The following is a 14,426-nucleotide window of genomic DNA, read 5'->3' as shown; positions in this document are numbered from 1 at the left end:
TCCTAGTGTCCTGAAGCCCTGGCCTTCCTGGCGGCAAGTCAGTAGGCCAAGTCCACTGTCTGGGGGTCAAGCCACACAAGCAAAGTCCAACAGTCAAGAAACACAATCCAAATGCCAAGCCTGAGGTCCAGCAATCAGAATGAAGTCCAGAGTCAAATCTGAAGCACAGTCCCATAAAGGTCCAGGGGTACCTAGGCCGAGGCCCATCAACACGGGCAGTTGAACAGACACAGCTCCTCAGCTTAGCTTCCCTTTTGACTGCTGATTGCAGCATCTGGGCTTGACGAGGCATATGACCCTCACCTGTTCCAAGCCTACTTCAGCTGAGGAATCAAACCTCTCCTCCCAGAGCTAGCGAGCCCCACCTGGCCAGCTAAGGAAATGGACAGTGGGCCCTTGCATTCTCAGCCTCCTAGAGTGCCTTTCCCACTGCTCCTTATGACACAGAGCCTGCCATGTTTGTGGGGACAGGGGCCCCTTTGGCTCTGGTGAGGGGGTCCTGCTGCTCTGGTTCCTGTACAATGGTACCTCGGAAGTCGAAGGGACTCCATTCCAGAAGTCCGTTCGACTTCCAAAACGTTCAGAAACCAAGGTGCGGCTTCCGAATGGCTGCAGGAAGCTTCTGCAGCCAATCGGAAGCCGTGGAAGTTGTGTTGGATGTTTGGGTTCCAAAGAATGTTTGCCAACTGGAACACTCACTTCCGGGTTTGCAGTGTTTGGTAGCCAAAACGTTTGACTCGCAAGGCATTCGGGATCCAAGGTACGACTGTAAATAAGGCTTAGTTCCTTTAATCATCTTGGTTGCCCTCCTCTGCACACCTTGTCAATGTCTTTCTTAAATTGTGGTGTCCAGAACTGGACACAGTACTCCAGGTGTGCTCTGACCAAGGCAGAACAGAGTGGGACTGGTACTTCCCTTGATCATGATCCTATGCAATCATGAATCCAACCACCCTCACTCAGTCCGACTACTGTTCATATGGTTCCTAATGGTTAGAAACATGCTCTTTTCCCATCAGTCGTTTAACCCCGTTTCCAAAATGCATTCCTCATAGCTAGATTCGTTCATGCGCTCCTATTTCAACTGATCTTGCTTTCCCTGGGATAGAGATTAAAACTAAACCTTAACACAAGCATGAAGGCTTTTAGTTTCTAAGACAAATATGGGCTTGGGAAATGCTTGTACAAAATGTGAAGGGGCTGCATTAGAGAATTTCTTTGTGGCTGTGGTGGGGATTCAATTCACTGCCATGGGAGAAAAGGGGGAACTTTAGATGGGAGATGAGCAGCAGGAACATCTCGATGCTTTTGTGCTCCTCACCAGCAGTGGCCCATGTGATAGGGGCACAGGGGTGGAGCCACCCTCTTGAGGTCACTGCAGCTTACCTGCATGGCATCGGGGTTTAGTGAGGTCAGGGCTCTGCGCTGCTGCAGCCAATCCAGTGCTCCCAAACGTGCACCTTGCCTCCAGACCTGTCCTGTTAAGGTGCAGCAATGAAAGGAATATTGGCCTTACTCAGCCTGGGGTCAAATGTTCTATGGTGCTTATGCTCTCTTGGCTACTGGTTCAAATGTTTCATCCACCTCTTTGAAGGCTAGCTGCCTTGCCTGCAGCTCCTCCTTACGCCATGGAGCTATCCCAGGGAATTAGTTGAAGTTCCAGATTGCTCCAGCTGTCCATTCTCCTAATGAGTGACCAAACAAATCAGAACTCCAGCAGGTGTCAAAAGCCAATATCATTACCTTCTTTCCTTTTTTCGTTTGTTCCATTTCTTCCAGATCTTGGCCAAATAAAACGCAGAAACTCTGGAGTCTAACTTTTCATTTCTTTGATTTGTGTTTCTTCCATGACTCTGACCTGGCCTGACTCTGCTCTGGTGTTATTTTTTGAAATTGAACATCTTGTCTGGAAGTGTCCTTATGGTGGTTTTGCTCTTGCTGAAATGTGCCTGGCCAGAAATAAGGATGCTGTTATAAATGACTTATCCTGATGAAAATGGTGTTATGCTTCTTTTATATGCCGCCTGCCTGCTATATATTACTGTAGTTTTATTGATTGTGTGTTTTGTGTTCATGTGCTGGAAAAACCACCCACCCCCACCTACACACATATATAATGAACATAATATTAATTATTATTATTAAAATTAAAATTTATTTCTCATTTTCATTTTTACACTTAAAACACTAGCGATAGTCTAAATGTAAAACACACATTTAATGTTGACTCCCCTCCCTACCTTCCATGTTTAATTTTATTAATTTCCTTTCCTCTGCAGATTCTAATTTATCTCCATATATTATTTTCCCCAATTTTATCTATCATTTTTTTTACTGCTGTATAATGAGCATTTTATTTTATTTTATTATACTGTCCTTCATCACAAGATCTCAGGGCAGTTCACAATACAAAAATATTTCAATGCAACAGTGCTTGGACCATAGGAAAATGACATCACAATCACTTAGTAAATCCTCTAGTTTACCACTTAAAAAGCAATCACTGTGAACATACTTTTCTTATGATACATAGTTAGTAGTTACAGAATTTTGTATTTGTACTTGAAATTGGGCAATATTATCCAAACATCACAAGGGTGTGATTTACACATTTTTCACAGAGCAGCACCATCAGTCATCTTCTCCCAGTAGACGGGATCATGATCTGCCATCTCTGTTGTGTCTGCCAGATAACCTGTGCGAAATGCAGATACATCCAGTTATAGGTATTCTGCATATTTGGGACTTAGGTGGCACAAAACCTATTGTGCAGAATATGGCATCCAACCTGTTTCCAGCTAGTGTGGTGCAGTGGTTAGAGCACTGGACCAGGACATGGGAGACCAGGATTCAAATCCTCACACAACCATGAAGCTCAGTTGGGCCATTCACTGCCTCTCAGCCTAACCTATTTCACAGGGTTGCTGTGGGTATTAAATGAGGGGGGGGAACCAGGTGCACCACCTTGAGTTCATTAGAGAAAAGGTGGGATATAAGTGCAACAAATAAATGAAATCTTGAAAGCCTTTGTTTTCTTCTTCTTCTTCTTAAAAGTCATGGTCCCACTCCTCAAGCCAAATTTGAGAACATGGATGAAGAATCTGTTTAGATTTTAGAAAACAGTAGGATTTCAATTGCTCGCTGTTCTGCACAGATACACCCTATGACCAGCATTATCAGACTAAACATGGTGTTACAAACTAACATGGGAGTCATTTTTAGCTGAGCACTACATTTCCTTCTGGGAAGCCATGTGCCAGGGGTTCTGTCAGGAGAGAGACAGCAGTAAATCACACCATGCAAGTTGGAGTTATCTCTTTACAGTGGTACCTCGGGTTACATACGCTTTGGGTTACATACGCTTCAGGTTACAGACTCTGCTAACCCAGAAATAGTGCTTCAGGTTAAGAACTTTGCTGTACAGTGGTACCTCAGGTTAAGTACTTAATTCGTTCCGGAGGTCCGTACTTAACCTGAAACTGTTCTTAACCTGAAGCACCACTTTAGCCTCCTGCTGCTGCCGCGCCACTGGAGCACGATTTCTGTTCTCATCCTGAAGCAAAGTTCTTAACCTGAAGCACTATTTCTGGGTTAGCGGAGCCTGTAACCTGAAGCGTATGTAAGGTACCACTGTATTAGCAAAAATATGATTGACACAGGAGTTTCGGGCCTAATGAGCACAGCAGCTCATCTCTGGTAGGTCTTGCATCCGTGAAGGAGTTGCGGAGACTGAAGGTCCCTGCCTCCTCACAGGTGCCTCTTCTCCAGGGTCGTCGTCCCCACAAGCAATTGGAGACTGCATCTGCATGTTGCCAATCTCTCCTCCATCCTTTTCATGCCTCTTCTGGTTCTGGCAGACAAGGGGGAAGGGGAGTTTGTTGCAGCAGAAGGGGAAGACAACTGTGATTCTTCAGCAGCATGAGTCATTTCTGTCTCTTGGCCTCCTTCCTTCCCTGCTTAAGCTTCTGCCTCTGATTCTGGACTTCTTTCTGCCACAGACTCTCCCAGCTCACTAAGCCCTGTTACCTCTTCAAGTTCTGACACCTCCTCCACCCTATCTTCTCTCCCTGTGACCACTCAATATTGTCCCACTACCACTCCCCGGGCTCTGAGCCTTCTTCCCTTGGTGGTTCTCCAGCTGGTTCCTCCTACCATTCCTCTGGGTCCAACCAGTCAAAGACAGGTGCTCAAGGCCAGAGGCCTTAATCAGGTGCCAGAATTCAGCTTTTCCTGATGTAGACAGTGAGTTATCATTAAATCCCTGCAGATTATACATAGTCCTCTGCAAACTTGTAAAACATTGAGAAAATGTCAATTTCCTTCTTTAAGGGAGAACATGAGTAGGCAGGTAATGAGCAATGCCCGTCTTGATAGGAGACACTTATATAACCTGATGCAAATGAAAGGAATGGAAGCATCCAAATGTCTAACTTTGTAAAACCACTTTTGGAAGGCTTGGTTCCCTTATAAATATGAAACTCATAGCCACCTGATCTTCAATCTGTTAAAACTAAAGGTGCAGTGGTCCAGAGTCGAGGAGGTTTGAAGACCAATTGCTGTTTCAGCAGCAGGGTCCTAGAGCTGGCCAATCAGAATGAAAGGGGAGTTTTTTAGCCACTCAGAAGATGTTTTCTCACCCTTTGTGCTGATTGGAGCAAATCATGGTGAAAGCAGGTGAGTCAGCACCTGAGGATTGGCCCCGTGGTCACTCTGGAGAAGGGGTGCAGGCAGACTACCGGGAAGGAGTCATTCCATGTGCTCCAAAGCTAAGCATTTAGGAACATTGAAAACACAACGTGCTTCAATTTCCAGAGACTAGCATGCAAGTTTGGATGCAGACAAAGGCACACCAAGGAAAACGCAGCTTAAGTCACTCCGAAGGAAGATACTGGAGCACTCCAAATCATTTGCCCATGCAGGTGCCCAGAATCTAGCTGAAAGGCCAGGCATGGAGATCTGCACTGATCATTGCAATGCATCCTGAAATATTATTATGATTGTATCATTACAAGATGATTGTACTAGAAGCTTGGTTGCGTAATCTTGGAGGTACATGGCTGTGACTATCATGAAGGGACCTTTCATTTTGATTGCTGGCAACATGAACACTTCTACCCCTTTGGCATGCACCCCATTTATGGCAGCCCCAGCGATTGCCCACAACCGAGGAATTATTATCTCTTTGCGTTCCATCAGCTTAGCTCCGGACTGTTGGAGCAAGCCATACATTTATGTATGCGAAAACAGCGGCAGTCGCCGTTAATGAAACTGCAGGGAGAAAGGAAAGACAAAGGGATTTGTTAAGTGCCAGAACCAACTCAACCCCAAACAAAGTGACAGGGTTTTTACAAGTTTGATGGAAGCTTGCTGTTTCGGTGCGCAGAGGAGGGATTCAGAGGACTTGTGCTCCCCTCGGGACCGCCAGAGACTCAGTGAGCTCGAGCCATTTTTAAAATATATGTGTGTGCTTTCAGACAAGTCATTTCTGTTGTGGCCTGAGAGAGTTTTCCCAGTGTATCCTGGGTCCTCCATGTAGGCAAAATCATCAATCTTGGGGAGTTCAGAAATCTGGAGCCGGCAAGCAATGGTTGCTAGCGGTCTGTGGAATAAGAGGCAGCCCAGGGCAATTAAGAGAGCTTTGACTGTCTGCTGTTGGTAAAGAAGGGCTTGCATTGTTTACATGTGCTTAGTGCTCATCAGGGAGTATCAGCCTATGATGCCCTCTAGAGTCATCAGGCCACACTGCCATTCTCCATAATAAGGGATTCCCATGTTTCTAAGATAGCTGGGAAACTGTTTTTGGTTTGTTTTTTAATATTGCTTGGTGCAAAAGAGACAACTGGGAAGAGTCCTCCTGGACTTATTCTTCCATTTAGGGATGGGGAGGAATTTGTTCAGTTCACATTTTAGTGTGAGCCCGCCTAATAGCATTTCTCAAACTCATGTGAAATTTGCACTTTTCCAAATTTTGCAATGCAGTTCTCCAACCAAAGTAGAAATGCAGACTGAAAAAAGTGCACACACCAAAATGTGTGCATTAGTGAACATACAAAGATGTATTATGCTAAGGGAAATGGCTTAGCGATATGTACATACTTAACAAAAAAATGCATTAAAATATTAGGAGACATAAGTGTGAAAAGGTGAATATATCGTGCAGCAGACTTACTGTGGAAAAAATGAATTACACAGTTGTTTTAAACTGCTTTTGATATTATGCAATATTGTGTTTTAATATGAATACTGTATTTTAATTATTGCAATCTGGGACCTTGAGGTGAAGGGCGGTAATGAATTGTTGTAATGATGATGATGATGATGATGATGATGATGAAAGAAAGAAGGCAAACTGGACTTAAGGTTGGAAAAATAAGAAAAGATGAGAAACCAAAACTGACAAATTTGTCCATCCCTATTCTGCATAAAGGTGTGGAATTGTATTTTCAGCCCCAAAATTCCTACTCTATTTATATGTTTATGTAGAAATTCCAGCCCCTGCTGTGATTTGTTCTTCTCGATCCCTAAAAGAGCAACAATTATAACATCCCATTACATGCTCTGCAGATATATCTGATTTAAATTCACAAAGCAGCGTGCTGCTCAAAAGTCAAGCATCTACCATGTTGCGAATTTGGGATAAAATCAGTAGTGCATTACGCTGTCCGTGGCTGATTTGAATTGCAGTATTTTGTGTATGCATGCTTTAATCTGGAGTGTGCTCATTCACAGGCTCTGTGGTCTTTCTGCTGCATCAGCACTATATTGTTCTTCCCATGCATGCACACTGGGTTTTGTGGTTATATGCTGAGCAAACATTCTCGAGCTTCCATTGTGGCAGCTCATTTTTACACCCAGCAAAAGGACCTGTAGTGGTTCCAGTGAAGAGAATGTTGATTTCACGAAAGCTGCAAGAAATCTTAGAACGCTCATTGTCGTTGTTAGAGCCACAAATACTGTATGGGAATCTTTTTGGCAATACTCTTGGCATGTTACATTTGGACAAGGTGAACAGCTTAGATGGAGAGGATATTAACAAAAACAAGAAGATGGGAAGATCTGAGGCCACTTCTGGCCCCACTGCACTAGCTGTCAGTTTCTAGGTTCAGTTCTAACGGCTAGGTAAAGGTAAAGGTACCCCTGCCCGTACGGGCCAGTCGTGTCCGACTCTAGGGTTGCGTGCTCATCTCTCTCTAGAGGCCGTGAGCCGGCGCCGTCCGAAGACACTTCCGGGTCACGTGGCCAGCGTGATGAAGCTGCTCTGGCGAGCCAGCACCAGCGCCGCACACGGAAACGCCATTTACCTTCCCGCTATAAAGCGGTCCCTATTTATCTACTTGCACTTAAGAGTGCTTTCGAACTGCTAGGTGGGCAGGAGCTGGGACCGAACAATGGGAGCTCACCCCGCCGCAGAGATTCGAACCGCCGACCATATGATTGGCAAGTCCTAGGCACTGAGGTTTTACCCACAGCGCCACCCGCGTCCCCTGTTGAAGCTCAGAAATCCAATATATAAAGAGCCATCTCTTCCCATATGAACTTGCCTGGACATTGGAATGTCTCCTTGGGGAGGCACAATTGGCACCAACTTTATTAGCATTTTGGGTACAAGCAAAAATGTTTCTATTCTCCCTGGCAATTGATGATATTTAGTAGCATTGTTGTTATTTTGATCCAGGCTTTAGTGTGAGTTTTTAAAAATTCTTACTAGATTTATTACTGTATTTATATTGTGCATTGTTTAATACTTTTTTTAGGTTTTATCCTCCTATATACATAAAAATGCAGTATGTTGTCATGCTCTGCAGTTCACATAGTGGCCAACTGGTGGCCACATCAACTGCAGCAGGAGGAACGGCAGGCTGCCACAGGCAAACAGTTTAATGGAGATAGGTAGCTGTGGAGTACTTTCCCCCCACAGTTAAATGCACCCACAGCAAGGTTTAATGGAGGCGGGAGGCCCTTCGCACAGTGGAGTGTCTTCCTCTCCTTTAAAATGGGGGTGGGGCTTGGGTTAAAAGGGGTGGGGCTTCAGGCGAGCCGTGAGAGGAGGGCGAGGTGAGCTGTGGGGAAATAGGGAGGGGTGTGTTCAGGTGTGGGTGAAGAGGAAGGGGGTAGGTGGGGTTGTTGCAGAGAGCATGCAGGGGCTGCAGCCCCTGAATTGTGTGTGTGTGTGTGTGTGTTCCCAAACTTGGGTCTCCAGTTGTTTTTGGACTACAGTTCCCATCATCCCTAGCTAGCAAGACCAGTGGTCAGGGATGTTGGGAATTGTAGTTCAAAAATGGATGGATACCTACGTTCGGGAAACACACACACACACATGCCCTAAGACACATACTGTCTGTCTGTCTGTCTGTCTGTCTGTCTGTCTGTCTGTCTGTCTGTCTCTCATAGAGCAATGTGGGAAAATACCCAAAGAGCCAGAGGTTCCCTCCCACCATGAACCATGGAGCAGGTGAAGTAATGATAAACAGCTGTTTGCCTCTGATCATGTGCAATGTTTTCCCAAATTAGCACCAAATAGCTCCACATAACCATAGCCAAGAAGAAGAACTTTAAATTCAATAAGGGTGACTGCAGGGAGGTGCAAGTTCAGGGCTAAGCCCAGACAAACTGCATAACAGGAAACGTGTCAGACCTACCTGTATACTACCTGTATACTCCATTTGTAAAAGATAATGCCAGACCATAAATTCTGAATATGTCTGCTGTCCTGGTTTTAAACTTGGTTGTTATGCTCCAGTAATTATGAACTGTATGTTTTGATGGATTGTCCTTATGTAATATTTTAATATTTATGTGTTTCCTTATTATGATTTTTTGTTTTAACTATGGAGATATTGTAGGCTAATGGTTTGTGATTTTTTATTTTTTTGTATTCTAATGCTTTTGTCAGTTTGATATAAACTTCACTGAGCATCTATGGAAAGGTGACATAAATTGTTTTGTATTATTATTTTTCGTGGGTTATATATATTGTTTGTATGCCACCCAAGGAATATTTATTTATGGATGGCTGTATATGCAGTAAATATATACATAAATAAAAAATTATTTTATATATAAATGATGATGATAATGCTGAAATATGCTGCTATTTGGAACTCTTAGTAACTTTTCAGCTTCACGAGAAAATACTATAAGACCCCAAGGAAAGCATCCTTATATTTATTAACAAAGCAAATCTTATATATATATATATAAAAGACATGTTACTACCCTGCAATATCAGTAAATATTATTTTCTCCAAGAATTATGAATGCAAGTTTGAACACAGCCATTGTGTCTGACAGCCATTGATAGCCTTGTCTTCTGTGAATTTCTCAACCTTCTTTTAAAGCCATTGAATTTGGTGGCCATCATTGCCATATATATATATATATATATATATATATATATATATATATATACACACACACACACACACACACACACACATATACACACACTTACATACATACATACATACACACTTTTCAGATATATACATTTCATTGATTTTACAGTCATTTTGACATTTTAAAACTTGACTTCCTTCCCTCTCTTTCTGAGGTTCCTTAAATTTATTTTTAATATCTTCTGCATATCCTAATTAACTTAACTTACTCATTTATTTATGTTATTTAAATATATACTCTTATGTAGCTGAAGGTTATTACAGTAATCCTGCCAGTGTTTCTGTCTGTGTACAATTTGTCTGTAAATAGTCAATAAACCATTTCCATCCTTTTATAAAATTTTGATATTTTGATTTCTTATTCGTCCGGTAAGTTTCGCCATTTCTGCATATTCCGTAAGTTTTTGCATCCATTCTTCCTTTGCTGGGACTTCTTCTTCTTTCCATTTTTGGGCACATTCTTGCTGCTGTTGTCGCATACATGGATAAATTTCTATACAGTTTAGGTAGTTCTATCCCTATAATTCCCAAGAGAATGGCTTCTGGGTTATTTTTACAAATGTTATTTTAAACATCTTTTCATTTCATTGTATATCATTTCCCAGTATGCCTTAACCTTGCTACAAGACCACCACATACGATAAAAAGAACCTTTTTTCAGCCATCATTGCCTCCTAGCAATGAGAGCCAGTGTGGTGTAGTGGTTAAGAGCGGTAGTCTCATAATCTGGGGAACCGGGTTCACGTCTCCACTCCTCCACATGCAGCTGCTGGGTGACCTTGGGCCAGTCACACTTCTTTGAAATCTCTCAGCCCCACTCACCTCACAGAGTGTTTGTTGTGGGGGAGGAAGGGAAAGGAGAATGTTAGCCGCTTTGAGACTCCTGTAGGGGAGTGAAAGGCGGGATATCAAATCCAAACTCTTCTTCTCTACGGGAACGAGTTCCATAGTTGGCATATGCACTGCATGAAGAAGTACATTCTCCAGCTTTAATAGAGGTCCACAAGACATTATGAGAGAAGGAAAAGAACTTTTCCTGCCTACTTTTTACATGCCATGTCACGTCGCACTCACTGTTAATCTAAATGAAAAAGTCCCAAATGCTGCAACTTTGCCTAGGGGCATAGCATGGGGCAGGTGGTGTTAGGAGGGCCATGGCCTTGGGCACACAATTTTGGAGGAGCGCAAACCAGGCCCTCAGCTCCAGCCTGGCTTGACAACAACAACAACAACAATTTATTATTTATACCCCGCCCATCTGGCTGAGTTTCCCTAGCCACTCTGGGCGGCTTCCAATCAAGTGTTAAAAACAATACAGCATTAAATATTAAAAACTTCCCTAAACAGGGCTGCCTTCAGATAGCTGCTTATTTCCTTCACATCTGAAGGGAGGGCGTTCCACAGGGCGGGCGCCACTACTGAGAAGGCCCTCTGTCTGGTTTCTTGTAACCTCACTTCTCGCAATGAGGGAACCACCAGAAGGCCCTTGGCGCTGGATCTCAGTGTCCGGGCTGAGCGATGGGGGTGTTGATGCTGTTCTCTACCTGCCAAGGGCCACATAGGCCGGCCAGGCTCCCCCTGTATGGGTTAGTGGCTCAGTATGGCCCTGCTTTGCTCCAGTGAGGGTGGAGTCGCTCCGGCAGTGAGGGCTGGGCTAGAGACCCCCCTGCCTGGCATGCATGCATATCCCTGGGTGCCAGCAACAGACGCTATGCCACTGACCTTTCCTCATAGGTGAATTGCTCCACCCCCTTGATCATTTTGATTCCCATTTGCATGTCAAGACCCTGAGGCCACTACACTTGATCTTAGCCAAAAGGCCGAGAGGCTATAACATAAGTTGAAATACTTGCAAGTACCAAACTGGCCTAGGATTAAAATATGTTGAATTGTATAATATTATGGATTGAGAAACCATGAAAAGGAAGGAAGATAGTAATTTGAATAAGTTAATTTTATTAGAAAGTGGATATTGGAAAATTGCTACAATGAGATTTAATGAAACTCACTTAGGGAGGATTCGAGGAAGTCACTTAACAATGGAAATCAAAATGGATTTTTAATAGTAAGATGTTTTATATGTTTGTTTGTTATTTTTTTAATGTGCTTTCTATTTTGTGTGTGCTATATTTGTCATAAATTTGGAAAAGTAATAAAAAAATGGGGGGAAGACCCCGAGGCCTCCCCCTTATGTTGAATAATAACACGTGGACACCATATATTAGGTTAATGGGCAAAATTTAGGCCACAACTTTATTGGTTACAGAATGTGAGCGGTATTGGCTTAGGCACTGAACAACAAGGGAGATCACCCAGCTGTGCGGCTGCTTTAAAGGGGGAAGCCACGCCCCCCGGCTAACCGGATTGGCTGGCTGGGGACCGGGGCACGGCCGGGGACTCCCTGATGATGAGGGGGCTTAGCCCAGCCCCCGCTGGGTGCAGAGGGCACGTGGCCTGCTCGCAGCACCGCCCCACTCAGAAGTGGAACGGCCTTTCTAGACCTCTTCCAACTCTGCAACAATTTCTAAAACAACAGCATTTTATTTTATTTTATTTTATTAAAGATTTTCTTGTTTTACAGAAGTATGTGTAATGTCTCTCGTTTTATTTCCCATGTAACATTTTTACAAATCTGTTTCATTTGTTGAGACATTAGGGGGAGAGAGAAAAAGGGGGGTGGAGGGGGGAAGATGGGTGGGGGTGGGGTCGGGTGGCGATGTTTCTGTTATGCTTAATGTATGTAGGGTTTGGTGTCAGCGTTGCTTGTGCTGTTCACTTGAGTTCCTTTGGTGGTGAGAGAGGTTGGGGTTGGCCTAGGGTGTGGTTGTTTGTTTGTGATTGGCTGTGGTGATCTTTGTTTTCGTGTGTGAGTGGGGTGGGTGTTTTGGATCAGGTTAACCATATTGATTTGTATGTTGTTGGTGGATTATTCAGCCATTTAAAAAAAGCATCAATTTGTGAATTCTTAATACTGGGTTTGCCTTTGTAGTGCTACAGGGTATCCCATATTTTGCTGGCTTCCATGAGTTTTTCTTTTTCTTTCAATGAAAACCCCTTGGGGGAGGGACTTAGTCTGATCATAATCCCAACCATTCTGCTGGAGCCTTGTCATAAAGAGAGTACAAAAATAGATGTGCAATAGGAGACTTTTTAATGATGAATCGCATGTCAGGACACATTTTGATGGTTCCTTCTATCTTGGCAACCATGTGCGCTTGTTCCCTCTAAGGAAGCTAGCTTACTGTGTTTGCATGGATTGTTTTAGATTATACTAATATTTCCTACTTTCATATTCCATAAAAATGTGATTCATTCCCCCCGCCCCCCATGCAGTTATCTGAATCAATTCTTTGAGCTCCATGTAGCTAATATTGCAGCTGGAGACTTGTAGAAATGGGGCTCATGATTATCTGAATTTCTGATACAGATGTGCTGAGCTGTTCTCAGACTATTCAGATAAATCTTGTGGAACTGAGATGTATTTTGAGTACATAACACAGAGAAAAGCATGTAGGGTTTGGCAAGCTCCCTTCGTCAGCGTGGTGGCTCTTAGATAACATTAATTTAGACAAGGCTCATTACAGAGAAAAACTGACACAGAAGGTCAGCTCTTCAAGAAATATAGAAACTCAGTGGAGCAACACCAATTAATCCATTTTGAAGATGTGTTATTGCATAGTTGCCATCTGGAATTCAATTTCATTAAGATGCTAGGATCTGAGTGCTTGGAGTGTAAGTCTTGCCTGCTGGAATCACATATAACTTACTTCCCCCTTAGGGCCAAACTAAATGCTATGTTAAACATACTTCTGCCACCCAAAAATAGCAGCTGCCCATTTAGCTTCTGCGATCACACGCAGGAATTTAATTGTAGGAGGCTTGTTGAATTAGGTACCAGAAGCTCTTGCAAAACTTCCCTATCGCTTTTCACTTATTACGTGGAGTTTCTGGTCACTCGCTGGACTTGGGGGGGAATCAGAGCAGATGAGGTTCAGGTTTAACAGGAGGGTTTTTTGTTTGTTTGTTTCTATCTTTATACATGCCCACAGCTCCATGAAAACAAAGGGGTCATTTCATTTGATAGTTTGTTTTTTCTTGCCCAGCCACCATCCCGACACAAATCACCTTTATGAAACTGCTGTTTGCACTTTGAGAGAAGCTTCCAAGGTCCAGGGCCTTTGCATCACTAGACATTATTGAACAGCTTGCAAGAACCACCTGATTGTGCTTCCTTTAGCATTGTCACATAGCTGTAATCATGACATATGGAGCAGTCCTGGCTTCGTACCACGTCTCTCACGCCTGTCATACCACCTTGCTACATGTTTCAGTGCTTGCCACGTAGGAATCATATGCCTTAAGATCAACAGACTCTTCTCAAAGTCCTGCTGCTGAGAGATATGCATTATGCAGTGACATGGGAGAAAGGTCTCCTTACTGGTGACCCCCCCCCCATTTGTGCAGTGCCTTGCCGCCACAAGGTACATTTGGCACTGACTAGCTCTACATTTTGGTGCTGGTGCCAAATAAAACCTTACTTGTTCACCTTGGAATTTGTAGGATATTCAATATTCACTTGCCAGTTTTCTTTTTGTTTTTGCAGGCAATATAAAGTCCACAGTGTGTTTTTAAAGATGTGTTTTAATTATGGCATTTGACTTGTTCATTTTTTGTTTGTGTTTAGCTACAGTGTTTTAATCGGATTGTTTTGGTGGCATTGTACATTACCTTGAAATCAGTAATGATGTTTAGGGTTGCCATATTTCAAAAAGTAAAAACCAGGACACCTTGAAAGTTGCTGGGAAGACCTCAAAAATTTTGATGTATTTTTCCCACCACCAAAAATGTCAAACAACCATGATTTTTCAATTGACTTGCCTAAAATCCAGGACAAAGCACCACATTTTGGAAATCCCCCCCCCCCCACGTTGATTCCACCTTTGAAATCCTGGTAATGTCTGGGAAAATCCAGATGTATATGGCAGCCCTAATTAATGTTAGTGGGTTAAAAATATAATAACTTCATAGCTG

The sequence above is a fragment of the Podarcis filfolensis genome, assembly GCF_964270895.1.
Source record: "Podarcis filfolensis genome assembly, chromosome: 9".
In the NCBI taxonomy this organism is placed as follows: Eukaryota; Metazoa; Chordata; class Lepidosauria; order Squamata; family Lacertidae; genus Podarcis; species Podarcis filfolensis.
The sequence above is the reverse complement of the archived record's forward strand: the minus strand, read 5'-3'. Positions refer to the sequence as shown.